This window comes from Neolamprologus multifasciatus, chromosome 15, assembly GCF_963576455.1.
Source record: "Neolamprologus multifasciatus chromosome 15, fNeoMul1.2, whole genome shotgun sequence".
NCBI lineage: Eukaryota > Metazoa > Chordata > Actinopteri > Cichliformes > Cichlidae > Neolamprologus > Neolamprologus multifasciatus.
This window is the reverse complement of record NC_140453.1, coordinates 8,362,979-8,389,970: the sequence shown is the minus strand read 5'-3', so window position 1 is coordinate 8,389,970 and position 26,992 is coordinate 8,362,979. Positions and strand designations below refer to the sequence as shown.

General features: G+C 39.1%; 1 pseudogene; it reads right to left on the bottom strand.

Annotated features, from left to right (window-relative positions):
• Positions 1-12,070: 12,070 nt before the first annotated feature.
• On the bottom strand, positions 12,071-15,535 carry LOC146501499 (uncharacterized; annotated as a pseudogene).
• Between the last annotated feature and the right edge of the window lie 11,457 nt (positions 15,536-26,992).

The following is a 26,992-nucleotide window of genomic DNA, read 5'->3' as shown; positions in this document are numbered from 1 at the left end:
ATCCCTACCCCGCATTCACACATTGACAGGGAACACCTCTCAAGTACGTTTCCTTCATTTGGGAAATTTGTAAAGCCGAAACTCTCTCAACTTGGACCTTGAGGGCAACCCATTTTTGAAGCGATAAAAGGTTGATCGTAATCAGCGTTGCCCATTTATCCACAAAGAGTCGCAGTTTAATCAGATCTGTAATCATACTCAGACATAATTGTGTTTGCCAGGGGGGATGAAGACACTTTGCGCCCACTTTGGTTTCTCAAAGTAGAACTCTTAATGGTGTTTTGCAAGAAAAAAAAAGAAAAGTTGACAGTTCCCTTCACACCTTTACTGCTGGAGGATAGACACGGACGCAAAAAGATGATAATGTTTCCTCACAGCGGCATAAAGCAATGCTAAAAGCCATTCATTTCAGCTGCAGCCAGCCTTATTGCCCTCTTTAATCTTCTGCCCCTTTTTACCTTTGATCTTACATTTCTGACTTTCCAATCCTGTTCCGGTGCAGCACTTACACCGGCAGACAAAAGACGGGAGACAGAAACTGTTTGGCTTTTAGTAAAAAATTCTAGACATATGCACACCAAAAAGCACAAACACAAGTGGTGTACACACACGGAGCAGTGCACTATCATCTGCAGAACATCTGCTCGCCATCAAATGTGGCATCAAAGGCTGCTTGTTACTAGGATTGCATTAGCTCCCTGATGTTTCAGCTTTGATATGGCATAGCGTTACTTCAGCAAACAACAAATCCTCCTGCTGCAGTTCCTGAATGTCTGTGAAGCTCAGTTCTTCATGTCCCAACAATACAAGTCTCTTTCTGGCTGTCTGGATAATCAAATGAAGACAGATGATATGCCAGAACTCCTGCAAACATTGCCTCTTACAAAACTCTAAAGTTAAGGCTATATCGGCACGCTCAGTACTGCATGCATTTATAGCTGGTCGTGATTTTCCTAAGAGTAGGTGAGCTATGGCATGCTTATCAATACTGTCACTTGAGCAGCAGAAATGCTCTGTTTGCCTCCTCACTCAAGGCGCTTAAAGGTGTTCGAGTGAGATAAGTGGAGCTGGAGTTTTGTTTTCTTGGGGGAATATCGCTTGTCTCCTCGTGTAGAAGAATCGTCGCTCTCTTCCCGTCACTATTATCTAAAGTAACTTAGTAGTTATATATTTAATATGAAATTAGCAAGCGATATCACTTTCATTGTCTTAAATGAAAGCAGTTACCCATTAGATTATTAGTTTTACATAAAATATATGCACCTGGACATTGCACGACCATTTGTTTGCATGAAGATTGGTCTGCTGAAACTCAGACTTCAAGTATGTCAAATGCCTTGAGACGTCTGCATTACTCAGATCTGTTTTAATGTCCTTAATTTTGCTAAGTGTGCCATAATTTTAATAGGACAAACTTGAGAGCCTTTAATTCACAGTCATGATCTCCACCGTACATATTTCCATGCACACGGACCACATCACATCAATTTATGTGATGCAATCAATATGAAAGCCAGCTGACATATCTTGAGGTCCTTAAGGATTCTCGTAAAAAAAAAAAAAAACACTTATTGAAAATGAACTGAGTCAAATTTTCACATAAAAGCACTTTTCTTCTTTGAATGCCAAAAACATCTTGGGTGTGAGTTAAGCTTTTATTATGAGGCTTAGGAACTTAAAATGTGACGAAAGTTTAGGTTCAAAACCAGAGCAGGAAAGTAAAAAGTTCATCATCTAATTGATTATCTTAGAAGAGAAAGTCTGTCTTCATTTGACACTAGCTCCTTCAAAGTAAAATAACTATTTACTAATTCATAATATTATTGTCATGGTCCTGTGTCATTTTGACCTAGTGTTCTTAGTTTTCTTGTGTTTTTTTGTATCTTGTTAGTTTATTATTTATTCTACGGTTCCTAGGTTGTTCCGTTTAGTTTATTGGATTCCCCTTGTGTCTCTGCCCTCTGTGTCTGTGTTTATATTGTGGTGTGGGTTCTCGTGTCGTGTTTCCCTTTGTGTTTTATTCTGTCATGTTTTCCACGTTTCCCCAGCGCGTCATGTCTGTGCTCTCCCTTGTGTTCCCTAGCTTCCTCGTCTGCCTCTCCTCCACTCCCTCTTCACGTTTCCTGTTTTATTGTGAAGGTCCCGCGTTTTCATGTTTATTCTGCTCAGTCCAGCCTCCCCTGTTTCATTATGGTTATTCGTATCTGCTGTGTTCCTCGTGTGTTCTCACTTCCTTGTTAAACCTCTGTATTTAGGTTAGCATCTCCCTTAGTCCTCTGTTGCTTCCTCCCTCATGCTGTGTGTTTCCCAGTATCTCCTCGTATACTTAGAATTCTCCCAGTTTTGTTTTGTATTGCTTCCGAGCCTGCAATAAAGCAGTGTTTTTGATTTCACATTTTGCCCCTGTGAAGTCTGCGTTTGGGTACTCTTCTCCTGCCTGGACACAGCAATTCATGACAACTTATTATTATTATTATTTAATCCAAAAATAAACAGGTACAAACTAATATATCTTTATTTATTCTGTATTATACCTTCATGCAACTGTTTTTCTTAGATTTATAGTATACATATTATTTTATTAATGTAATTTGCACTACTTGTACACAATCTCAATCTTGCTTTTGTTTTTTGTAATCAATTAATTTTTTTATTTTCGTTGATTTCTTTTTTTACATAATTTTTTTTTCACTCTTTCATAGTATAAGGCCCTCGGTATGCACATGTGGTGGTTTTCCTTGAACTATGTTGTTTATTCTTTGACTTTTGTACTGAGATCATCATGATTTTGTCCACAATCACTTCCCTGTTCATTTCTGCATTTAGATTTTTGTAAGAACTGAACAAACAGGTGGTGTCAGCTTCATATCTACACAAGGATTGCATTGCAAGGCTGAAAAATGTAGTCACTAGTCAAGTGCAAAAACTTGAGCCTGGCTCCAAAAGACCTGTCAGTCCTCACAGACTTTACAACAGAAATATAATGTAAAGTGATGTGAAAAAACAAAGATTTTTTTTTTTAAGTTATTTTCCAATTTTTTACAACTGCACAAAAATTGTCATGAATTTGCTTCAGGTTTGTGATTGACAGATGTGCTGACACATGTCACTGGAGCAGGCAGCTGTCTGGACCTCTTGGCTGTTCTTGTGGTTTCAGCTTCGTTTGAAGGATTTTTAATGCAATCGTCTGACAGATTACATGGGTTGCTCTACAGTTAATTGTTCTTTTTTAAATGGCTGTATGCAGTTTATGAATGCATCTGTTATCAAACTTGCTAGTGTTAGCTGAACACTTAGCATTGCAGCTTTTCATTTAAGCTACATAAGTGAACTTCTCCCTTCCAACAGCAGATAATAGTCATAAAGGTAAAACTGAGGCAACAAAATGGGACTTCACAAGTCACCGTCTATGCATTTACTCTATGAAAAATGTTGATTTTCCTCTCTCTCTTAGCTAAAAAAATAAATAAATAAAAATTAATAATAATTAACAATGATATGCATGACTGCATTTAGAAAAAAGTGTTCATGTGAATTCAGAGGACAAGGATTTTTGGATTTTACTAACCTCATATTTCTTTAAATGGTTATTATTTATCACTTTGCATGCTTGTGGTTTTAGCATTTTAATCTATTTGTGTGTGTGTTCTTGCATTAGCTGTTCATATTGAGTTGGTGGGTGACTCACAGTATGAAGAGAAGCTGTCGTATTATGACTATCACACACACACATACACAGAGCTGATATGTGAGCACATCAAACACCAGTGCCCTCCAGGATCTCTTTCGGAGTTATGTATGGTAATTACACGGCTCACTATGTCCTTTATCATGTGTTCATTTTTGCATTCATATTTCAGTATTGACATACAGTAGGCTAGCCACGGTAGAGCCAGATTCATTTTTTGAGGCTGCCAAACATGGATTACCAGCATGTCTTCACTCTAACACATGAATCTTCTACTAGCCGTCACACTCAGGGTGTTTGGTCTGTCACACCGCCGCCACCAGCGTACGATGCTTGTATGCGCGTGTGCACATATGGAGCAAAAGAAAAGCATGTGGGGGATTTGTTTTTCTTACACGTTTGTTCTGAGATGCTTCCCAGCATGATTTTCATATCTGGAAAACGAGCTCGTGACAAGATGAGGTCGGACTGATCAATGCAGTGCTGGGAAGTACGATTGCAAATGTAGCACAAGGCGTAAACATTCAAAACTTTGAACATTTTTTTGTTTTTGTCTTTTCTGCCTTTAACTTGTGCAGTATTAGACTGACAATTTTTGTGAATTTGCCATAAAAGAAATTAGTTTCAAAGATGGAATCATTAAACTTCCCTAACACACCATCATCAGGCACTTTCAAGTAGTTTTCACTCAATTTTTTTTTTCTTTTTTACTCTTTGGCTATTTTGTATTTCATTCCTAAAAATATCTAATATGTCAATAGGCACTTTTCAGGTCTCCACAAACAAATTGTACCAATGAGGCAGAACAAAATATTCACCAACGCATCGCAGACTATTCTTCTCCCTAGAGGTGGGAGCTGCTGCCTGCAACATCAAGCACCGGAGCAGCACCTAAAAGAGACAGACGAAAGCAAAAATGATGGCTGCAACACAGAAACGGGGGGTCTAATTTTCCCTCAGCGTGCACTTTGTTTGCCCAATTAATTTGCTGTGGTTCAGAAATTGTGCTTCAGTTAGAAAGACAGTAGATCAGCAGGGGAAAAGGAGGTGACAGACCACTATATCTTGTTATACTTTGTTTTTGTTTTGAATATTATAACATGTGAGTCTGCATGCGACTGTGTCTGGACTTTACACGCTTCGCTGGGTTTGCTTTTTGATCTTGTAATTCACTGTCAACGAAATGCATGGATTCCCTGGTAAAATTTTGGTTTTAATTTTAATCTGCTTTAATTTTTGTTATGAAATTAAACAGGCAGGCTGTCACTGCTGCCTCGGTGAGTGCGCTTTCTAGATTTATGCTGTTTGATTCCTTGTGTGAAAATAATGATTATTTCCGTTTGATCGAAACTGGCTTGGGTCCAATGTCTTTTGACTGCAAGAGAAAAACAAAGAGGCAGATCAAACTGTATTTAAATATATATGTGTGTATATATCAAAAACAAATGCAATCATGCATAATTGTCCTTCCCACAGGACACAGTGTAAATTACTTTTTAACATCCATTTAATGAGGCTGTAAAACGAAAATTTGTTTTAATGTCATAAGAAGAACTGTCAGTTTTAAACATCATTAAGTGTTGCCAATTTGGATTGTACTGTCCATCCATCCATCCATCCTGTTAACCACATTTCCATTTCAGTCATGGAAGTCTGCCTTTGCAAAGAAGCAGGGCACACCTGGGACAGGTCATCGTCACAGATTAAAGAATCCACTGAAGAAAACATGAGCAGCAGTCTTTGCAGGCTGAGTGTCTCTGGGCGTTTGTGAGCCTTGAATTGAATGTTTTAGTTATTTTAATAGCTGAATGAATCATTTAATTTCTCTTGACAAATTAAGAGACCTTAAAGCCACCCGGTTATCAGTATAATGCACCTGAGCAAATTAACAGTTTCTAATGTATTAAAAAATACTTTTAATTAACATTCTTACAAGTAGAATTACAATCATTCATATTTTGTAATTGCTAACAATTATGATGAATTTAATGGTAGCTGGACAGAGTTTTTGACCCTCTAGAGAAATATCTAAGAACTGTCACCAAAAGTCATAAGATTTATCAACACAGACATGCAAATTTTACATGATTCCTGAAAAATGGCACCCGAAACAGTGTCTTCTTTTAATGATTTTGGATGCACAACACTCCATTGAATCCATTAGCTCTACTTTCAAATTACATTAATATTTCCAACCTTAAATAACGAGAATTCTCTGGTGACATTTGCTTAAAGCTGCTCACACATTTCAATAAATGCAATCATTTTAAACAAATACAGACAACGTCCTAAAACATGAATACAGCGGATGAGAGATGCAAACCTGAATGAAAGAAGTCTTGGACAAATGAAGATCTATGTAGCTAGAGAGTGTGCTGTCAGAGAAGACATCTCACATGAGAAAATCTTACTAATTAGCTGCTGATACTACACACCTGCACGAAAGAAAGAGGCGAGCAGTTAAGTGCCAAACTCTGTTAAACATTGCTGAAAACATTATTTTTAGATGTTGGGAAAAAACTTTTAAATATTCCCAGTAGTGTTTTATTTTGTGTTACTGTTTATGGACATGAGGCAAAAATAGAGTTTGTACATCAATATTTGGTATGACCACCTACATTCTTCAACATAGGCTGAACTCTCTTGGGCTGGTTTTCTTATTATTTCTTTAAGTAGTTTTCTGGAATAGTTTTCCAGGCTACTTGAAGGACATTCAAAGCTCTTCTTTGGCTGTTGGCTGCCTTATGGCCAATTCTCTGTTAAGATGATCCTACACTGTTTTAATAATGATGAGGTTGGGCCTCTGAGCAGGTCAATCCATGACGGATAGCGTTTTCTAGGCATCATGGCAATAATGAAAAAGAAGCCGTTGCCAATCAGATGCTTTCCAGATGGTAATGCATGGTGGATCATTCTACATTAATAAATCCATCCATTTTGACAACATCCCCTACATCACTGGCTAAAATCCGGCCCCAAACTGCCATCGTGTTTAGGAGATGGCTAACGGCATTCACTGACGTACATCTGTACTCCAACAAGTTGAAAAAAAAACTGGAAAAAATTTTAAATTTGGACTCATCACTCCATAAGACCTGTTTCCACTATGTTTTTTAGGCCTGCCACTTCTTCTTTCATCCTCCACTTGTCCAGTTTCCTCAGATTTTTGAAGACAGACTGCACACCATGCTGTGATATGCCAAGTTTTCAGCTAATAGCTCTTTTCTATTTTATGCCTGTCAAACTGTGTTATCCTTGGCATTTTTTGTAGATTTATATGAAGAAAATGGAATTGAACAAATTATGTGTTTTTGTGGCAGACTGCTAGTGCACAGCACTGGCCTTTTTTATACTTGAATGATTCATATGTCAGTATTAAGTTGCTTAACACACCTTTCCCTGAAAAAGGGTCAGATGCAAAGACTGAAAATGATTAACCGAGCAGCCAATGTCCAGAAATAATCTTTAAAAGGCCTGACACCTGGAGACCTGCTGCTGAAGAGCAAATGCAAAATCTAAGGAAATGATGGGTAACTTGAAGCTTTTGCACAGCAATTTATTAGTTTGTTCTTTTTAAGTGACATAATTTGAACTTTTGCTTTTTTGATTTATCACATAAATATATTCATTCAAATAACTGCAGACTCAAGACTGTATAGCAAACTAAAAAAAAACAAGTTCCATGAGGATAACATCAAGCCAGTTGATGACTTGCTCAGTAATAGTAAAACCATGGCCTCCCACAATCTGAATACCCTCAATACATCTCTTTTTCTTTATTGCATTTGTGGTATGTTCAAGGGGCAAATGTAAATAAAGTTGTTTTGACAGTACTTCAAAAGCTAGTGGTACAGAAGTTTAGCGAGCAGAAAACGAAGGATGCTTTATGCTTTAATGCATGCTTTAAGGCATGTAATTTAAAATACAACTTTTCAAATAGCTCAATAAAAATCAGCAAACACAAAATAGTTTCTGTGCACTTGGTCATACAGTGTGTCTGCGGGTTAATGTACAGTTGTTGTAGTTCTCAGGAAGAGGAAAAAAATGGTGGAAGCCGTTCAATAACTACAGGAGAGGAGGTCGAGAGATTATTTTCAAATGTATGAACCACTCAGGAAGGGAAATTTGATTAACTTTTAAGGGTATGAATTAGCCCTTTAACATCTTAGGTCTAACAATTTATTTGAATGTATCAACAAGGAATGCTGCAGTTACTCACATCAGTAACAAAAACATTAAATAATTTGGTATAAGTCTATATGAAAATGTGCTTTCAGTATTAAGCAATACTTTTAATAAGCATGCTATTCTAAAACTGCCAACATGCTTTGACAACACCTTGTGTTTTTTTATATATATCAGCCTCCCTTCTCCTGCTTTCTTCTTTTCCTCCAGGCCCATCCCAGTGAATTGTGCTGGCTATTGAGTCCCCCGCAGAGGATGATTAGCCCTAACCTCTGTCAGAGCGCCAAGTCAGGGCAATGATAATACCTTCACTCAATGCACAATAACAACTCAGGTGCCCCAGGAGCAACTGCTAGCAGCTCAGTGCACGCTAGCATGTTAATTTGCAGAGACTTGTGATAAATGCATGCTGTCATTCTCCCTGAACAGCGTTAGCCTCTCAGCAGTGCTGCAGTACCGTCGATCCGATAAGCTACATCAAACAAGGGGATTTGTTTATGCAGCACTCAGATATATCGTACTGGCTACACATAACATTACATTCCTATATGAACCATTCTAAACAATCAGACAGCAGTCATAATCTTTATTTTTCATTTGTCGCACTCAGTCCTAAATTTTTACCCCTAGATTTGTACATGCCAAAACATAAGCAAGACTAATCATAAGGGGGGGGGAAAGGCCCAGATATTTTAATTTAAACATCTTCTTTCCCCCCTCTCCTTCTCTTCCTCCTCACTTTACAGGAAAGCTGAGCAGTAGATGTGCCACAGTGTAGAAATGCGTTCACTGTAACTGCAATAAAGACGCTGCTGGTGCATCAGCCCATCCATCATAATGAGCAGACTTATGAAGACCTACACTGCATATAGACACAGTGGCTCCCACCAGGTATTAGTTGTTTAGACATCACATATCCAGACAAGTGACATGTTCAGACCTTCCCACACCTCATCCTTTTATTCAGAGGTCACCGACTGATTTGATAAGCACGGAAATCATTTCAATAGCATTTTATTGCTTTTGCAGAAGATATCCACAAAGTAGAGCATTTAAGAGTGAGGCGATAGACTACTAATCTACTATAGTCAGTACTTTTTTTGAATGAATGAATGAACACATTGTGTTTTTATTCCCCTTATTGTCACCGTTTTGTGTCAAAGCTACTCTCAGTAGCCCCTATCATCCACAAGACAACTGCTGCAAACGGCAGCAAAACACAGGGCTTCAACATTTACTGAATTTGGACAAATGTGCTACATGCTGCGCATTGAAGTTGCAGTGTAATGGGCAAATGCAGGGTGTTGGTTTCTACACAAAGACATACAGTACAAAGCGGATCTGCTGGCAGCGCTGGCACTCGGCATCAAAACGAGGCTGCAAAAAGAAGAGAGGGAGGGAAGCTTTTGAGAGGAATTTTTGATCCTCTTGCTCTTACAAAACACCACAAATACCCACGCGAGCTCGCAACACAACAGCACGCATGAGGGCTTTATTTACTTAAGCTGAGTGACACACATACAGCCCCCAAAAATGGTGACACCGTGGCAAGAAAGGCACCTCTTTCTCAACCTTGTCCTTCTCTTTCTGTGAAAGAGAAAAGCACCTACATACACGCACCCCCTGATCAGTGATTCTCTCTTGGAAGGGCTCAAACATCTAAAAAGGAGACAATGAGATGATAGAGGAGGAAATAAAGGAGGGGGGGGGGATATAAAAGCAGATTTACAAGGCCTGTTCCAGCACCAGTCAGCAACTTCATTCTTTCTGAGCCACTACAGCAGCGACACAAACATGCACACGTACACACATAGTCTATCTCGCCGTGTCACAAACACACACTTTGATGTATTTTTCCCCAGATGTATAAATAAAAAAAAAAATCTATGGATGTTGGTTCCCTGTTTCTGGTGAAGAGGACTTTTCCCCACCTCTCTCCCCAACACTATGAGGACATGTGAGAGGACTGAGTGGCTGTGTTTAGAGGGGCATCTGCAGGGGAATGCAGCAAGATACAGAGAAATGATACCAAGTGTGGGTTTTTTCCCCCCGATGCACATCATTATTCAAATGCACAAGCTGAGGGTGAATACACAATACGGGTACAGCATAGTCGGAACATCCACCTTAACGAGTGAGCATCTTGATCCGTGACAAAGTTTGTTGATTTTATCCGCCAGTTGACCTTTAACGGAAATGTGTTTTTAATTCACTGCACTGCAGAGGCTTTACTCTGACCAATAAAGAGATTTTAGCAGAAAACCTCTCTGACATGTTTCATTAATTCAGAAAACTGTCTGTACTGACATAAGGAGCTATGCGTTTTTCTCTGCAGAAAACTCAAATAGTGCTTATTTATCGTACAGACACTCAGGCCTGATAAATTAAAAAATAAATATATATATATACGTACATATATCTTATTTCTTTCCCAGCGTTTTCATCTCTGAGGCCAGGCATGTGCTTCTGTCTGATCTTTGCAGTTTTCAGAGATATAGGGATCAGATGGTTTGCAATTTTTTTATTGTGTGTGTGTGCTACACTTTAGTTTCCAGTGTTGAGATTACCAGTCCCTTTTGAAATGAAAGATTGAATCTCCTTTCTTTGAAATGAGTTTGCAAATCACTTTCTTAAAAGGGTCAAGACATGTTTCAGGAGACGTTCATGAATAAATAATAGGTGTTTATACTAGCATCACTCTTATCCAATATTTATGCGGCATGCTCCTCGTGTCAAAATAAAAGTCCCGTGGACAAAGGCAATTTGTGATTTAATCTGCAATATTTAGCACGTGGCACTGGATGCTGTAAATTTGCTGAGGGAGTGGCCAACACAAAATACAAATCAAACGCACAGTTGTCTCGGGATCATGTAGGTTAAAGCTGTGCCGTGTTGGGCTGAATAACAAAATGATTTCAGCCCTCACAACTGTCACGCCACGCATCGACAGTATGTGTGCTTCGAGAGAAAAGAAGCGAAAACTCCTCAGACATCAAGTGTAAATGCATAAATTTACAAGTCTCTGTAATGCTTGTTACGATGCACACTTCTTAAGTTTAATTGAAGACGGGTGGGTAATGGTAGCTGTGCTTGCATCTCATGGAGATATAATCTTATTATGATAGCTGAGGCCAGCTGTCAAGAATTATTCTTGGATATGATCATCGCTGCAACACTTAAAGTTTACATGGCTCGAAAAGTTTTAATCCTTGTGAGAAATGGTCCAAGTACAGGATTTATCACAGTGGGGGTTCCATCACGGAAATGGGTGTCAGAAAGGTATAAAGAGAAAACAGTACTCAGCTCACAGAGAAACGTCTCATTATTCGAGTGTGGTCTGACGTTTATTCCTGAAATCATCAAAACTACTCTGTAGACATATAGTTATTCACAGTGATGATCTGAAATATCAGGATGTCTGCTGCATTGCTACATTGTTAACATGATATACTAATGCTTCACAGGTATAATGTTTCACACAGTTTACCGAGGCCTCTGAAACAGCAGTGACTCCAAAAGACGGCTACTTTTAGCTACTCCTTCACTCACAAGGAGTCGTCAGCTTTAGGTAGCTCTGCATCAATGATTTAGTAGATTCTAGAGGCTACAGAGTCAGGAGATGCCTGCCGGACATCACCTTCGCTAATTTAAGTAAGTGAACTTCCGACTGTGTTTGTGACAGAGCATTTGAATCCAGTTATATCATAGATCATATGGTTTGCTGTGCTGCTAATGGACTGAAACCTGCCAACTAGCATTTTATTTGTTATTTGCATGTATTCATAGGTATGTACTCGTAGGTATCCATACAGTTTATGGTTATAGGCCTGAATGAGAAGTTAAATTTTGACAGGTTAATGCATATTACTGTTGAGTTAATTTTCAGCACCCTGCAGCCTGGCGTTGCTTGCAGTTGATGACTTGCTCAGTAATAGGAAAACCATGGCCTCCAACAGCCTGGATACCTTCAACACGTGCCCTTTTCCTTATTGTTCCCCTGGTATGTTCAAGGGGCAAATGTAAATAAAGTTCTGGTCACAGTACTTCAGAAGCTAGTGGTATAGAAGAGCATAAACTGAGGTTGAGATATTATTTTCAAAAGTAAGGACCACTTAGCAATTGAAATTTGAAACTCGAGGGTTAAAGCTTAGCTGTAATGTATGATTTTGAGAGGTTTTGTTTTCTAGTTGGAGTGGATCTTATAGGCTAGATCAGCATTCCCTAACCTATTTTGCGCCACGAACCAGTTTATGTCTGACAATACCAAAAAGGACCAGCCTTTAAGGTGTCACGGATAAATACAACAAAATAAAGCCAGTACCAAAAAAAAAAAAAGAAGATTTATTCATAACACACGGGAAAAGACCCAGGGAAACCGAGTTAACAATAAAAATGATTACAAAAAATAATGATAAAAACCCTGAAAACCATAAATTTCACACCCAAACCTCAACTCTCACGGCTCGGTACCAATCAACTCACGGACCGTACTGGTCCGTGGCCCGGGGGTTGGGGACCGCTGGGCTAAATGATTGCTGATGTTTGCTAATTTTGTATTATCCAGGAGGTTGCATGAAAATACTGCACACTGCAGTTTAATAGTGCAGGCTTAACTGGTTAGTTATAAGTACTGAGGTGATATTTGAATTAGATTGGTGCAAAGCAGACTGCAGTTTTGGTGTGAGGCTACATCAAAATTAGCAGATGATGACTGATATTCACCACCTGAATGCTATCTCTTATTCTAGCTTTGTGCTGTCTGGAAGGTGCAAGTAATGATAGCTCATGTAATGTCTGTTTCTTGTTGAATTCTGTTGGCCAAATCCACAAAAAGGATAGAATATCGGAGTGGCAGCACAGGTCAGCAGATTACAGCATTTCTAAGCAATTCTTTTTCACATACTGCACCGCTACACCCTATCTTAGGGTTCCCCCACCTGCCAAATCCCACTTTAATCCCTTCTCAGAACCTAGCACCCCAACAAATAAATTACAGCACTATACATGAGTATAAATCCGGCAACTTTTTAACCATATAGAAATGTTGAAAACTAAAGGAGATGCTACTGAATCAGATCCACTTGTACATAACATTCAAGCAGAAGACTTTTTCTGTATTTTGGCTGGGAAGTACTTGGTACTGAAGCCCTGCCAAGTTCACCATTATTTAATCCAGACTATTATTTAGTTGAGAATACAGCTCAGATGGTCTCCCGGTGGCTCTCCTTCAGCTTGTTCAATGTCTTTTCCCACCCCCTCTCCAGCTGATTTGGCCTGTAGTTGTTGCAAGCCTGCGTGAGTGAATAGACCCTCGCCTCGTCAATAAAACAATCATTAGAAGCAGATTGAGTTTGTGTTTGTGTACCGACAGCACATTGGATTTGGGGGAATGGAAGAGAGGAGTGAGGGAGAGAAGGTCGCCGATGGTGAGATTTGCTATTTTGATGCATGTTGCCTGAATATGTCTCATCCAATTTAAATACACTCATTTCTTTTCGCACATAAACAGAGAAGATGATGTATCAAAAACACAGTATATTCTCAGAATTAGCAGCGCACATTTCTCAAGCAGACACAGTCTTTCTCTCAGTTTCCTTTTCCTGCAACAAATGTATCCGTATCAGCAGTCTGTTATGATTTGAATAAAGTAGAGGCAAGCCTGCCCACTCCTCAATCCTTCTCCGTTTGAGACTGAGCTGCGAGCTGCAGAACAAGACTTAGTCAGTATTTAACTGTGACTTTGCAGTGCTTGAAATGCAATCAGTTCCACTTCCCTGTGCACTCTGATCCTCAAACAGGTAGCCAGCCTCACTACAGCTACTGACACTCATTGTTAGGGAGCAACAGCACAGACAGGAAAGACTAGACGGGGTATTGCAAGAGTATTCCTCTCTCCAGAACTATGCTTGTTATAAAACACAACATGCTGTTAGGGATGGGGCTTGAGAACAATTTATCGATTTGATTCCTTATCAGTTCTCTTATAAATTCTCATTAGATTCTCATTGGCTCTGAGAGTCACCACCATCACAAAGCAGCGTATCAAAGACATTACATTTGTGCAAAGTGACTGCATGCTGTGTGGTCAAACCTTTGTGGATGTTAGAAGTACTTCCCGTCTTTGTTTTGATCAGTGTTGGGGTCATGTATTATACAAATGACACAGAATGCTTTTCTGCGAAGTAATACATCATGTTACTTAATTAATCCCACAAGAAAGTAATTCATTACATACACTTGTCAAATTACTTTTGCATTTCTCAATAAAAGTGACCTGGAACACATTGTCTCCTAATTACCATTTAAACAATACAAATTTAAAGGCTACAGGTCCCCACACCAACACAAATCCCTATCCTTATGAGGACAGGACATGTTCTTTCTCTTAGTATTTAGGTAAGAACATGACACCAGCAAAGTTGGAAACCAGCCAACAGAGACTGTAAAGCAATCTCCACAGTGATTCTACTTTAGAAATGAAAGCACTTTACACAACCTGCCTCATTCACCCAATCACACCCGCTTTTTTGTATGGTCTTTCTATGTAAGTGTATTAGATGATCAAAGTATTAGACGATGCTATCAACATGGCTCTACACTTCATCCTGCAGCATCTGGACTCCCCAGGAACCTATGCCAGGATCCTGTTTGTGGACTTCAGTTCTGCCTTCAACACCATCCTTCCAGACCATCTCCAAGGCAAGCTTTCCCAGATGAATGTGCCTGATCCCATCTGCCGGTGGATCACTGACTTCCTGACGGACAGGAAGCAGCATGTGAGGCTGGGAAAGAATGTCTCGGACTCCTGGACCATCAGCACCGGCTCCCCTCAGGTTCTTTCTCCTCTGCTCTTCTCCCTGTACACTAACTGCTGCACCTCCACCCACCAGTCTGTCAAGCTAATCAAGTTTGCAGATGACACCACTGTTATTGGACTTGGACGGGAATGAGTCTGCCTACAGGAGGGAGGTTGAACGTCTGGTGTCCTGGTGCAGCCACAACAATCTGGTGCTGAATGCCCAGAAGACAGTGGAGATTATTGTGGACTTCAGGAAGTACACAGCCCCACTCCCCCCCATCATCTTGACTGACACCCTCATCACCACTGTGGACTCATTCTGCTTCCTGGGTACCACCATCACCCAGGACCTGAAGTGGGAGCCCACCATCACCTCCATCATAAAGAAAGCCCAGCAGAGGATGTACTTCCTGAGGCAGCTGAAGAAATTCAACCTGCCAACACGGACGATGTTGCAATTCTACACTGCAGTCCATCCTCACCTCCTCCATCACCGTGTGGTACGCTGGAGCCACTATCAGGGTCAAACAGAGACTGCAGCGTGTTGTGCGCTCTGCTGAGAAGGTGATTGGCTGCAGACTCCCATCTCTGCAGGACCTGTACACCTCCAGGACAATGGGGCGTGCAGCTCGGATCACAGCTGACCCTTCTCACCCTGGACACAGTCTGTTTGACCTGCTCCCCTCAGGCAGGAGGCTCCAGTCCATTCGCACCAGAACCTCTCGCCATAAGAACAGTTTCTTCCCCTCTGCTGTTGGACTCATGAACAATAACCATATGACTGTTCGCACCACAAACACATGACCCTACACTGTGTTCACTGCAATCATTCCATTTTTGCACTGCTCACCACCTGCATTCATGTATATATCTATCTACTTAGCACTTTTAATTTTAATTTTTATGTTTATTTAAGCGTTGTCTGACAGTATGTTTTGCACTAAGTACCGCAGCAATTTCCTAATGTTGTAACCTGCTCAACATTTGGCAATAAAACCCTTTCTGATTCTAAAGTGCTTTTTATCTTACATTCACACGCATTCATACTCAGATGGATGTACTGGAGAGCAACTTGTGGTTAGTATCTTGCCCTAAGATGCCCCAGAATATTTGGTATGCAGACTGTATCATCCTTCCGATTAGCAGGTGACTCCTGACACTGAACCAGCTCCACTGATATCTGAAGAAGGAGGTGAATCCTTTTCTGTCAAAAATGTGTGTAATGGCAGGAGGCCCCTTGGAAAATTGACAGTTTTTCCTTTTTTTGTACTATTTATTTTGTAATAATATTACATTATCATTATAACCCACATAAACAAAGCCTGTATTGCTCTGCACATATTTAACACACTGCCTATGTCTGGTAGTGTGGTAAGAGCTTTCAGTAAGCTAAATCAGATTAATGAGACATATTTTAGTTGCCTATGCTTTGGTTGAAGTTTGGTAAAGTCATATAAGCTAATTCTTTATATTATAAATATGATATATTACAAATAAAAGTGTTCAAGCAGCAAAGACTTCTTGTGATATTGTGTTAACACACAGCTGAATGCTCCAGACCAGCAAACTGCCAAAAAAGTCTGTTTTTATAGAGGTGCTCAAACTTGCTGATGGTCACTTAATCAAATGCATTTGATTAGCAGCAGCTGGCTGCTACTTATCCTCTACATTTCTGTGGAGGCAGCATAAGTGTACTTAGTTATCCTGTGAAAAGTCACTTTTTCACATTTGTTTCTTGGTCTTCGTGACTTTTTAAACATTTTTACATAAAAGAAACTAGTTTATATTAGCGGAACCTCACAAACTCATAGAAAATATAAGCATCTAACTTGAATTAGCATAACATTAACACAAGTCAAGTTTTTATGTGGCTCTCGAGCATTTAAACGTTTCATTATAAATTTATCTGTCTGCCGTCGGATGCCGGGTCGACTCCAAAGAGCTTTTTATGCTGAAAAAAACTCTAATGAGAGTGCTGACACCCGACTAAAAACTTACAGGCTGTAAAACCCAGAACAGTGAGCTGAAGGGCACTACTAATGCAACCGAGGTGTGCAAAATTGCTGAGTGGGTCGGGTTTATCACTACAAGCGACACCTTTCACATTATTTGATCTGTGGTTAATATAAAAATATTGATTACTGAAGCTTGAAAGCACCTCCAAGGTTTTCTTGGGAGAACATGTTTAATCATGCAGTGTGGTGGTGAAATGTATGTCACAAATCAAATCAACCTGCACTAATCCATACAGTGTCTAAATGTCAGAATTGATAGACATTTAATTTTATTTTTGAAAAATGCTTCAGCGTTGATGTCATTCTGTAGGCTGTCTAAACGAGGATCCGGGGGTATTTAACCCTGTTCAAGTTACATAACAGATCTGACTTTTTTATCTGAGTAGGTGAACCAGCCTTAGGAGGAAGGTTGTAACTGTTGTAATGTTTTATTCATGGGCATACATCATAAAAAAATGTTCTGCTAGAAAGTGCTTTATACATACACAAGATACCTGTATTTCTTGCAAACGATCTCCCCTTGTTTTAGGGCATCTGCCATGTTAAATCATTGAGTGAATGTTGATTTTTACTTTGTCCCCAAGCAGACTTTCTATTTCATTCTTGAGCATGCTTCTCTTCTTTTTTAGGCCAACAAAAGTAGACCAAATAGGGCAGAGAGCATACTCCACTTGAGGTATGAAGCTGTCTACAGTAAGCATTTCTGACGCTCGTGTTACCGCAGTGCAACACAGTCAATGGTATGTGTCCAATATCAGTGTTTGGACGAGTGCCATTTCTCCCTGTTGCCTCTTTCTCATGTCCCATTTAACGTGAATCCAATTTTCACACTTAAAACCATCTTGTGGACATGACTAATGTGTGTCCTCAAACTAAGTAATATATGTCTGTGCGGATGTAATGGGCTTCAGGGAGAAGACATCCAGTGCATAATGGCAGTCCCGAGAGAAGATGTACATTAAACATGTTCATTTATTTCCTTTACGAATTGTGCTATCTGTTCTGCAGTGTGAGCAGGGAAGCTGGGAACATCTGTTCATTTTTGGATTTTATTCACTGACAAGAAGTTCCACTAGCCTGTGGCCATCTTTGTCTGCGTCTTATGGTGGTGACTGCAAAGCTCTTGGTGACAGAGGTGTACACATTTACTGTCATGAAGACTTTGAAGTTGAAATTAGTTACAAAGCACAAAGAATGGTGTATTTTACTTATTTATTTCTTTTTTCCACCTTCACACCATTTTAAATTGTTGCCCTTCAGCTGTAAAAGGCTGATGTGGTATTGTTGTGTCCCCGCCGGGTGGGTGGGCGGCATGGACATCCAGGTTTCTGAATGCAGTAACTTGAGAATGAGGGTACAAAGGATGTTCAAATTGAAACCATAGGTACATGTACTAAAAATCTTGAATGAATTTTAATCTCAGTGACCTTGACCTAAAGCAGCAGTCCCCAATTTTTTTTTTGCGCCACAGACCGGTTTATGTCCGACAATATTTTCACGGACCGGCCTTAAAGGTGTCACGGATAAATACAATAAAATAAAACCAGTACCGGTACCAAAAAAGAAGATTTATTCATAACACATGGAAAAAGACCCAGGGAAACTGAGTTAACGATAAAAACGGTAAAAAATAATAATAATGCTAAAAACCGATAAAAACCCTGAAAACCATAAATTTCACACCCGAGCCTCAACTCTCACGGCCCGGTACCAAACGACTTGGCCCGGGGGTTGGGGACCGCTGACCTATAGGTCTGAAGTCAAGTTTTCTGAAAATCCTGTGATGTGTCTCATAGTATTTTGAAATTGATCCAATAGGTAAGTGTACTAGTAAGCTGAGGCGTAGCACTGCTGGCCGCAAGTATTTTTTATGATTTCATTAAAAAAAAAAAATCCTTTTCCAATATAAGATCCACAGACTTAAGTGATGTACAACCCAACCATATATGATTATGGTAGAAGACACCTTATATTGGTACAGATATACAAGACCATTTGGCGAGCAGAACCACTCGCTTCCCATCTAATCTGAAAATGCTGACTGAAAGTGTGCATTTGTCAGTGGTTTTATCAAATGAGTACATTCCTTCACCAGTATTTCACTGAGATATGCCTGTGACACAAACAGCAAGCTGAGTTAATATGTTGCAGTATCCCAGAAAAGCCCCCTTTTTGAGTTATCAAACACGACCCTGCACCTTATCTTCTGGCCTGTTCGCACAAAACTCAATAATTTCCAAAGTCACTATTAGCCTCAACAACGAGCTAATTGGATGGCTGACCTGCTGATTGAAAAAGCGTACTCAGCGGTTTCAAAACAAATTCTAACAGGAAATACAAAGCTTAATTATTAGCTGTCAGCTGTCAATAATTTACAGATGGGTGACGTATTAAAAGACAAACTTGGCAAGTTGCTGTTCCGTGCACTCAAACAACATGAACCGTGGCCCTAATTAACATGAAGCAATGGTTTTGAATACAATGTAACTGAAATATCAGACTACAGATATATTCTGCGATTACACAGTATTAACATGTAATCAAACCAGTATATCAGAAAACACTGCCTACCATATTCATGTGCTTATAGCTCCAGATATCAGTCCTATTTTTCTCTGGTATCTCATTGTCTCCCATATGACTTCTTTATCTGCTATTGTAGATGACTTTTGCCACAAACCAAATCCACCACACAATATTGTACATTTCAGACCATGCTGCTTCAGCAGACTCACTACAGCTAAGAATTTTCTTTTATATATAGCTGGTCTTTTATGTCCTTTCACGCTACAGTGATCTCTGAAAAATATCCAGTCTGCTGAATTTCTGATCACAACAAGGAAAAAACTCTGTCTTTAAGGTGGTGCTCACTATTTCCTGTGGGATTTTGTGGCTTTATTCCCCCAGTCTACCTATGTCTGCCATCTACCACTGAGCTCAAGTTTATTAAAAATATCCAGAAACATCTCATTATGCGGTTAAAATACTGTTAAGCAACAGTATTTCCTGTTTTAACATTACAAGCATACTTGTCTCAAAAATATGCAAATCAAAGCGGATTTACAGCATCAACTAACTAAAAGTGTTTGTTAAAATAATTCTTTTTCAGATTTGCTAAAACACCAAATGCCATTCAGCATCCTAAATCTATTTATTTGAATTGATCTTATGTCAAACCCTTAAACAATTTTGACCTAATTTGATACAATTTGCAAATGTCATTTGTTGTTTTTGCAACCCTCTAAACACATTCACACTCAGTTAAACACACTTTCACCGAAATGCATAATGGTAACCACAGATGGCACAAGTTAAACATAATTACAGCACAGATGTCATTGCTTGCATAAAACAGAGCAAAATTGTTCAGACTTGGTGCAAATGATGCGATGAAACAATTATATAAGGCAGTTCAGGGCACACAGACAGCAGGGGTGAGGAGAAGACTGATTCTAACGAAGGATGGGAATATTCTTAGAAACAGAGGAGGAAAAGGAGCGTGTAAGAGGGGTGATGACAAAAAGAAGAGGATGAGGGGAAAAGTGCAAGATCTATTTCAAGTCACATTTGAGAAGCTCTGATTGACCACGTTCATGTCCATGCAATGACAAATAAGTAAAACCTGAGCACTACAAACACAAAAGACTCAATTTGTGTAACGTCTTGCAAGTATCAAGCACGCTGTATATATATATATATATATATATATACACACACATACAGTATATACACACACAAACTCCCTCCAATGGTCTTCCTATATAACGATACGGTGCTACGTCTAAACCCTCCTTTCTAGCAGTTTGTTACAGTTGCGTGTAATTTGCATGGAGAAAGTAAATTTGTCTAAAACTACTTGCCAATTTCTCAACAAGTAACAGTGAAAGTGTGAACAGTGTGATGCAAGGCTTGCATTTTACTTGACCTTCAAAGTAAAAGTTGAAATGTGTCGGTGCAGCTTTTAATTTAAATGGAAGGGGAATGTCCTCCTTTTACAGGTTGCATGTAAAATGGACTGTTGCATACTGGGAGGTGTGGAAGCTAAAACACTGGCATGAGGGCCTCATTAAATTTGAAGTGGCTCAGAAAGAGAAATTAGTTTTCTTTCAAATGTCTGTGTGGCGTGGGTGTGGTCTCTGGCCAGCTGCAGAGGAGGGGTGACGCAGTGAGCTCCCGGGGCGGCACAGGGGCGGGGTGAACAGGTATGCTGGGATCTGACAGTGATTGTGTCTCTTTATATGTTGGCAGTGACAGTCGTGGGGCAAGAGCGGACGTGACAGCAGAGAGAGAGCGGGAGTGTCTGTGTCCTAGTAAACAAACCACAGTAATAAATAAAAGTTCTGCTGTCATCATATTCGCTCCAGCGTATGTTTCTTGGGTCCAACGTTACAGTCATCAAAATGAAAAAAATCTGAATTCTCTTTGTGTTTTCACCATTTTTTTTCTACAACTCAAACAGGATGAAGTTTGGTTCTTTTAAAGAGAACTTTTTGTGAAAAACTCTACACTGAACTCTCTTTACATGTGCTCATTTAGAAAGCGTAGGCACTCAGTTCACTGACTCAGTGATCACTGCTGGAACCCAATTACATAGAATTCCCCAGGTGGTAACACAGAGTCAAAAGTTCACACACAGAGATCTCAGGATAGATGGCTAGATAAAAGCCCTATGGGTTGGTTCACTTTGTTTTGGAATATTTTCCCTGCTGCCCTGGGTGCCATAAATGTAGCCTGTAATATGAAAGAGCATATCTGCCTTGACCCATACCAGAGACAGGTTGGTGAAACAGAATAAATGTAATTTATTTATTGTTATTCATCTTAAATTAATTATATTAGAGAACCTATAATTCCATTTGATAGTGCCTTTAGTCATGATCCCACACCATGGACTCTTTTCACCCAGTTTCCTTGGAGGATGTTCCTTCAATGAACCCATTTGTGAAAATGTTGACTCTGTTGCTCCTTCTGTGGTATCAGTGTTAAATTTGACAGTAAATTTTGATTCTTGTTTCAGTCATAGTCTTTTGTTAATACCTTATTTATTTTCAGGCACAATTTAGGCAACTAAATTCTTCTTTTTAGTAGATATCATTAGACTATAGTACACCAAATCTAAAGTTGATTCGATTGACTAAAATATAAAGTGTAAAAGATTATCTCTTCTTTTACTTGACCCATTTAAGGATTATTCCTGATTACTTGGAATAATTCTTGCTTGGATTATTGTAATGCACCCTTTTCTTGTCTGAATCAAATTGGAGGCACATTTATCTATTAATCTGTCCGAAGTGCTGCCGTGAGGCTTTTAACTCACTCTCATAAATCTTCACATATCACCCCACTTTTAGAGCTTTAGCACTGGCTTTCTGATTGTTTTATATTTCAGTTTAAAATTTCAGTTCTCAATTTTATGGCCTTACAGGTGAGGCCTCCACCTGCATTACTGAATTACTTCACCTCTATACTACAAGCCGGGCGCTTAGGTCGTCAGATTAGGGGCTTCTTGTGATCCTGTGTACCAGTCTGAAAAATAAGGAGGATTATGGCTTCCAAACCTTAGCTCGGAAACTTTGGAACTGCTTCTTCTCACTCTTTGCACTCTTTATTCTTTTCTTCAAAAAGTAGTTTAAAACTTGTCTGTTCTAACAGACAGGTTGTGTTTGTGTTTTGTGTCACTTTGCTCAGGTCATCTTTCCATTTTGTATTTTGGTGTGGACCGATTTTCTCTGAAAACATTTTGTTACTGTTCGTTGTCTTGAAAAGTACTACATAAACAAATTTCTCTATTCTAATTTCTTGCTTCCCTTCTTTTTGTCAAAAATCAAATCACAGCTCCTCACAAAACCCAACTCTTTGGGTTGTATCAGTATCAGAACATTACTGCACTCAAAACGTTTAACTACACATTTAAACCCAGATTTTAATATAAGATTGTTTTTGTCTGTCAGGATGATTCTTTGAACTTAAATTTTAAGAAATAAATATAAAATTACAAAAAAAGATCTGTTAACTCATTCCCAGACTTGACAGAAATTTCTATAGTAGATGGTGAAAATGGGATCTTTCTTTTATTTCATTGTTCATCTGTTTCTTTTTTTTTACTTTAGTGTAGTATGAATAGCAACGGGGAAGGTCTTTCTCAGTAGCAAAAGCTGTAGAACTTATGAAAATACAGTTAAAAGTCCAAAATTTATTCCTTCCTTTAAATTTTAACCCTCATCCTCTATCTTCTGTGCTAATGTGTTTATGTTAGCCTAGCCATAGCTCTATAGTTAGCCACCAGGTAGCACATTAATAAATGTCAGCTAGCCAAACTTCACTAACCTTTCAAATGTTGCTGCTATTTAGTTTTGCATCTGTGTTTATGTCCAAAACGCCAGCAGAGCTGTATGTTTGAATTTTTGGTTTTAGAAATGTTTAAGTGAGGGTATGGTATATGCTACTATCTTTAGATAGGAACTAGCCAAAAGTTAACTTCCTGTTAACTTTTATTTCCATTAAACCTTTAAAGCCTCTGTTTCATTGATGCCTGGACATTAAACTTCATTATAATACTTTGGGGGACATCCACATTGATGATTTTATTGGAGCTGAAAGAATTTGGACCGTTTTCAACTCTCAATGGAAATTTGATTTTGGGAAGCAAAGTTTGGCCCCAGAGATGGCTAATGATATCAAACCTAAACTGACAGTAGTGTTAAGAATGTTTTAGTGTCTAATTTTTGTTTTATAAGTTTTATTTTCATGTTTCTCTCCCATAGTTTGTCACTTTAAGAACAAGACATCTATTATAGTTACTTCACTATTATTTATAATAACTATTCTTAATCTTGCTCCTCCTCCTCCTTGTCTATCAACCCTTATGCTAAGTTCACACTTCAGCATGATTGTGCCTCATGAACCTGAAAGACTAGCATGTAAGATTTATTTGAGCGTCCCATTGTGGTTCCATCTGCTCGGTGGCTCCATGGGCACAGAGGGATAAGCCAGCAGTGGTGTTTGTTTTTGGGTTCTTTTATATCACTCAGTGTCCTACGGTACTATCAGCATGACCAAACAAAATAGAAATGCTGCTGCCAGTGTAGCTCAGTGGAACTGTGAAATGAAGTAGACAGACAGTATCTTGCAAATGCTTTGGTTGTCTTTGTCTGTTTGCTTTTTTTTCTTGCTGGTTTTTCCTTTCCAATGACACATCCTTCATCAAAGATGGGACACATCAAGGTTAATCAAGGTGAAATGTGTAGCTTGCATGTTTTTTTGTCATGAAAAGACATGTTTTTATTACTATTATTTTATCATTATGTGGATACAAAACAACCCGAGAAAGTCGTTTCTGATCATCGAGACCTTATGTTTTGAGTGGGAGAAGCGTTTTGTCACTCATCCAAGTGACTTCTTTAGTCTCAGCTGACTGCAGGTTTCCACAACCTTATAAACAGTAAATTTGCATAGTGAAGAAACTAGCACAGTTGACTAACAATGGGCCGTGAAGACAGTTTCATGATCATTAATATGCAAATTGTCATGACCACTGATCAATGGCCATAAGTATCAGTGACATACAGGGGAATAGCTGCAAGCATAGCATTGTAAGCTGGTAAAACGTGTAGCTCTAGGCCGCCTCCTTGGTTCAAAGATGGTCTTTCCCTTTTCATGTAAATGGCCTCCTTGACTCCCAGCTCAAACCAGCGTTCCTCCCTTTCCAGGAAGTCCAGATTCCAAGTGTTCTGAATGTGGTAAGTATGCACCAAAGCAGTTATTAGTATTAAAATTAACTGTCAATTGTTCATGTTTTGGTTTTTATTCTTTGTAGTTGTTTTAATTCACTCTCTGTTTTCTTGTCTCTTCCTTCATCTTTCACTTCCCCTGTCTTTTACTTCCTGTTTTACTTTGAAGGTTTGTTTTCTGAAATCTACGTCTAGTTTCACTCTTTACCTCAGTTAACTGTCAGCTAATTGTCATCACCTGTATTAATTACATTCAGTTGTGTCACATGACCCAGTGGTCAAGGCAGTGCTCAAGTCTCTGACCAATTGTAATCAGTTGCCATCTTGGTACATCAAGCCAGCAATAAAACAGAGTCCATCTGTCATCAGTCTCTGATTGAATGGGGTCAAAGTAGCAATTGCATGCAATCTGTTTCTGATAATACAGTGATTAACTTTGATAAGTCAATGAAAATCACAAGTCTGTTGCCATCTGTCGAAAATCTGTTGTCTTCATACACAGAAATTTACATCAACTACTTACATTCAGAGTCAAACAAGAAACTCTCAGATGTAAAACACACATTCCTTCATGAGTTGGAGGTAATTTATCTGAATTTCAGGAGCGAGACCACACCACATATATGCCCCTTCCACTTCTCTGTCCATATATGATCTCTGCACTGCAAGCTGTTTGTTCTTGTTTTTGTGCCTCACCCTCCCTCCCTTTTTTCAATTTATTCACTTCTCATTAGTACATGGGGATCTGTCTGGCCTGGGAGACAGTGCCAGTCCCCTGAGGCCTTCCCCAAACCGCAGCCTCAATTTATGTTCATGCCATCTGCCAATAAATATTAGAAATGTCGCCCACCATGAGGCAACCTGATGTCCTATCGCAAGTTTCAGTCAGCTTGCAAATGAAAGTGGTTGCCCAGAGGCAATTGCATGATCCTCTTGGCCAACTACTTGGCCGCTGCAACTACTTGCAATCAATCAACAAATGTGAAAAATTCAACGCAACAGGTTTTTCCTAGTTGCAAGGAGGTTGTCATCCTATATATACACTAGTGTGACTGAGGCATTGCTCAAAACATTTGTGCATCTCCTATGGGTTGCTCTGTGTTTTCCTTCCTTACCTATAATTTATGATTTCTTTTTGTTCCAGTTCCACTTGACATGAGGTTTGAGTTTACTGTTCTGTTATTGTGTGAAAACAAGATAAATGTAAGATTTAGGTGATTGTTTAGAACTGCTAAATGACAGAAAAGTAGGAAATATGTTGGGATTTATTCAGAATCATTGTGCAATAAGGTACATGCGTTTCTGGGATTTTTTTTTTCGAGTTAAACTTCCAATGAAAATGTGTAAGTTCTCTTTTCTGAAGCTGCGTACTGTGAAGAGTTTTAAGTTTTTGATGTTGTGTTTGTTTTTGTTCTAATTTTGAGTGGCTATGTGTGTTTGTGTGATTTGAAAACACTGGTTTTGAGCACAGATAAAAGTGCTTTGGGGATCAGTCATTTTGTGAATAATGTTTGAAAATTGTTTTTTTATGTTTATAATTTTGAGAAAACAAGTGGAAGGTTTCAGTAAAAAACTATAATTTGCGGGAAATGTTTGGGGAAAGTATAAATATGAATTTTCTGTCTAATTTAACTTGGAGAAAAGTGACTGTGGTGGAGGGACTCAGTTCTGTTCAGTTCCTAGCGGAAGAGATAAGAGTGACTGAAGGAAACAGGGCCATTGAGAGAAAGTCTGACTGATACAGGTGTTTTACAGCATGTGTCTTCTTTATCTGTAGTAGTGTGCTGAAACTTGGGACAATGAAGACACATTACAGAAGGGAAGTGAAAGCAGGACAACTCATTTTGATTATTGTTGGATTTATGAAAGAGAGCCCATATAAGAAGACGGATCACACAGGCTCCGATGACCTACAACAAGTGTTTGAGATGCCCAGCAATGTGTTGGTTTTGTGGTGTGTGGAAATGACTGTCAGTGACCGCAGCTTACCCGTCTATATTCTGTATCACAAAAGCAACTTGACAAAAAAGGCATTTTTGCACTGGTCAGCTCTTGGACATCTGCTCTTTGAATGCATTGCTGGTGAAAAGTGTTGGAACTAGGTGTTAAGTTGGTTCCTCCATCTGGAAAAGTATCTGAGTGCTGCATATCTCAGCTGATGGCAGCACGACACTCACCAGATTTTGTAATAAGGACTCATTCAGTGTTCTGTATCCTTTGCCCTAATGTACATTACTGCCTTCTATTAAAGTGGAGGATGTTTCTTAATGTTTCTTAATTACCACATTATCTCAGCTCATAAACTAATAGTACTTTGCCTGAAACATCCTGCTCTTTCTACCTACTGCCTATTTTCGTATTTTTCTGACCCCAGTTTGCTGCATACGTAGCCTTGAGCCCCCTCTGCTTTTATTGTTCTGCAGTACTCCTCTATACCCTATTCCCAGAACAGAATAATCAAATGGTTACATTTTTTTTTCAGTAAGCCCTGGATTCACAATAGATACAAGTCATACTGTCTATGCAAGTTCTCTTACTGATTTTATCCACATTATCAATTTGATGCCCTATTGAT